This window comes from Ambystoma mexicanum, chromosome 5q (assembly GCF_040938575.1).
Source record: "Ambystoma mexicanum isolate Mex_15411 chromosome 5q, UKY_AmexF1_1, whole genome shotgun sequence".
Classification (NCBI taxonomy): Eukaryota; Metazoa; Chordata; class Amphibia; order Caudata; family Ambystomatidae; genus Ambystoma; species Ambystoma mexicanum.
In genome coordinates this window covers 218,973,941-218,977,792 of record NC_090933.1, presented here as the reverse complement: position 1 = coordinate 218,977,792, position 3,852 = coordinate 218,973,941, and positions in this window count along the sequence as shown.

Here is a 3,852-nt window from a genome sequence, read left to right as displayed (position 1 = left end):
TCTGAATTCAGTTTAAGTACATTAGCAGGTGCAGAGTGTTTAATTAAACAGTTTTATTTTGAGCATTTCTCTGAACACAGTATAGGATTTTTCATTTCTTAATGCAGTGGGGAGTGCATTCCAAATCTTTGGGGCTAGATATTGGAAGCTGGCACCACCCGCTTTGGATCTTTTGAATGTTGGGGTGATCATCTGGTTGGAGAGGTGGGTTCTAATAGGTCTGGAGGAAGTACAGAGGGTGAGTCTTTCAGATAGGTAAGGGGGAGCGTTGAGTGAAAGGGATTTGTGTGTGATAGCTAGTGTTTTTAAGAGAATGCGCTCTTTGATAGGGAGCCAGTGTGCTTCTTTTCTTGCTTGAGATATGTGCTCCCTTTTGAGGATACTGAGTGCAGCTCAAAGGGCGTTGTTTTGCGTTACTTGTAGTTTGTGTATGTTTTTAGCAGAGGTGCCCAGGAAGAGTGCATTGCAGTAGTCCAATTTTGTGCCGACAGTGGCTCTGGCAATGGATAGGCAGTTTTGTATTCTCAGGAAGGGTTTGACTGCGTTAATGATTTTAGTGGTGAGAGCTGCAGACAAGGCTATGGCATTCACCTGTCGGGTCATAGATAGGGAGGAGTCGAGGTATACCCCTAGTGTTTTGACTGCTGATGATACTGTGATAGTAGTGTTGTCGACAGTGAAGGAGTTGTAGTGTGGTGATAGTTTGTTTAACGTTTCTTTGGTGCCTACTACAAGGATCTCAGTCTTGTCTCCGTTGAGACACAATCCGTTTGCTGCCATCCAGGTTTGGATTGCAGTGTAGATGTTAGTTAGGGTAGCTGCATCTTGTTCATAGATGCTGCTGAGTGGGATTAAGACTTGTGTGTCATCAGCATGGTTGTTGTAGGCTATTGTCAGAATCAGGAGTTACCACCCCCTGCGTCTCCTCACCTGAATCCTTAGAGGAATGTTCCTAGGGGGATGTCTTCCGTCTTCTCCTCCTGTCCTTCTTGGTCTCTTCTGGTTCTTCGTCAGTTTTAGAACCCTTCTTTCCCTTCTTACGCTCGTAGGGATAAGGACGGTCTCCACTTGAGGCCACCTTGACTGTGGTGTGAACAGGCAGGCAGGGGAACCCAGGGTAGCCAGTGTCTTGTTCTCAGGGAAAAAGCCGTAAAAGGCCAAAAGAAACCTGGTAGATCGTAGGTTTTAGCAGGCTGAGAAAAGCCGAAAGTGGAGGAGGCTGATGAATTGGTGATTCTGAAGGCCGGTACACAAGTCCAGAAAAAGAAGTCCAATGTGTCCTGGAGAACTGAACATCTCCTATGAAGATATCCCCGCAGATGCCAGTAGAAAGGTTGGTATTGGCTTACAATAAGGGCAATAGGAGGAGTGTATAGAGAACCAGCCAACTAGCACAATACAGGTAGGTATTACATGGGACGAATGTGAACGGTAGGAGAAGGGTAAGTATTGAATGAGCGATAGAGCGAAAGGGAGAGAGAGAATGAGAGAGCAACCGAGGTGAGACCAGACCAGCGAGAGAGATAGAACAGGGTTCTGTAAGCAAGAGTGAGACAGAGAGATCGAGAGAAAGAGAGAACGAGAGGTACAGAGCGAGCAAGAGCGAAGCAGGGCGAGTGTAAAAAGAGCGAGAGAGAGAGAGCGAGAGGAACAGGGTAAGCGTACTAGCGAAGCAGGGTGAGTGAGAGAAAGGTGATTGAAAGAGGGGGGAGAGAGGTACAAGGGAGTGAAAGAACAAGTTGGTAAGAAACGAAAGATGAAAGACAAGTAAACAAACCAGAGTACCACGGGAGCAAAGGACAAATGAATAGAAAAAGGACACAGAAACTAATGGAATGAAAGGGAAGCCGGTTCCGAGAAATCCGGGAGAGAGAGAGCGGACAGAGGACCCGGAACAACCGGGAAAACAGGAGCTCGGAAAACAGAAGCGGGAAGGATGAATAAACAACGGGGAAAAGTCCGAAGGGACAGAGCTCAAAGAGCGGCACTGCAAACGGTGTCAGCGAAAGGCTGACAATGCGAGTTGCAATGCAAGGCATTGTGGGCATGGCCTCCTTTTAAAGGAACAAAAACAAAAAGACTAAAGCGGTAAAAGGACCCGTGAGGTGACTATGTAAGCCTCCATCTTTTCCACAGTGTCCAGGGTCGCGTTGTGACAGTATGCCCCCTTCTCATCAGGGTTCCCACGGGCTTGCCCGGATGGAGACGGTGATATTGATGTAGCAAGCGTGGGGCATGGATATGGCTTCTAGGTTCCCAGGTACGTTCTGCAGAGGTGTACCCCTTCCAATGAACCAGATTATGAACAGTACCATGTTTGTAGCGAGAATCCACCAGCTTCTCCACCTCATATTCCTCAGGTTCTGGATCACTGGGAAACGAAGAGCGTGGGATAACCTGACCATGCGGGTCAGATTGATAGGCCTTGAGAAGGGACGTGTGGAACACTGGATGGATACGCTTCATACTGTGTGGTAGGCGTAGATGAAAAGCCACAGGGTTGACCTGAGCAGATATGGGGAAAGGTCCAATGAATCGGGCAGCAAACTTTCCTGGGTGTAACCAGCATGGAAGGAATTTAGTGGATAACCAAACCTTAGTACCAACAGTCCATTTGGGGTTTTGAGATCTCTTCTTGTCGGCATATTTCTTGTGAAGCTCCCTACTGGCCTCCAAATTCTTTGTAGCCTCCCCTTGTATTTGTTTCAGCTCAAAAAGTCTTTGGTCTACTGAGGGAACGGCTGTTGACGGTATCCCAAACAAGGGTATATGCTTAGGATAGAAATCGTAGGAAAAAAGAAAGGACTGGTTCTTAAGGAAGAGTGTAAAGTGTTATTGTAGGCGAATTCGGCCGAGGAGAGAAATGTCTTCCATTTATCCTGTTCTTGTTGACAAAAGCAACAGAGGTATTGTTCTGGGTGTCATTAAGACGTTCTGTTTGTCCGTTGCTTTGGGGGTGATAACCAGATGAAAGAGCTCTACTGATACCCCGGGTCTTGCACAGTGTAGACCAGAAGCGAGAAGTGAATTGCGACCCTCTGTCTGAAACAATAGTCTGGGGTAAACCGTGTAGCTTGACGACGTCCCTCAGAAATACCTCTGCGAGTTCCGGAGCTGATGGTAGGCCAGAGAGGGGGGAAAAATGTGCCATCTTACTTAAAGTATCCACTGTTACCATGATGGCGGTGGAACCCATAGAAGGGGAAAGGTCAACAATAAAATCAGTAGAAATATGTTCCTATGGACGTGATGGCAAAGGTTCTTGTTGAAGTAGACCCAGTGGACGATGAGTAGAAAGTTTACTAGAAGCACAAATAGGACACGTGGCTACATAAGCCCTAACATCTTTGGCTAAAGTAGGCCATCAGAAATACCCCGATACCAAATTCACGGTAGCTCCCTGACCCTTGTGTCCAGCTGAAGGCAGATTCTGACACCAAGACATGGCTTGTATTTGAAGCTCTTTAGACGGAAGATACAGCGTATCTTTGTGAAAATATAACGCCCCTCTTTTTTCCAACAATGACTGACTGGCGTTAGGGATTTGTGTCAAACTTGTGGTGCGTTCAACCTCTTGTAAGAACGAATTAACAGCCCCCAAGATTCTCTTCCCCGAAAGAATCTCTTCGGGTCTGTCGCCATCTTCTGGGTGTTCTTCTCCTAGGCTCCGGGATAAGGCATCAGCCAACACGTTCTCCTTCCCCGGAAGGTACGTGATGTCAAAGTCAAATTGGGAGAAGAAATAGGCCCATCGGGCATGTCTGGAATTGCGACACTCCATCTGTTGGAGAATCTTAAGGTTCCGATGGTCTGTTCGCACCAGGAATGGGTGCGCGGCCCCCTGCAACAAGT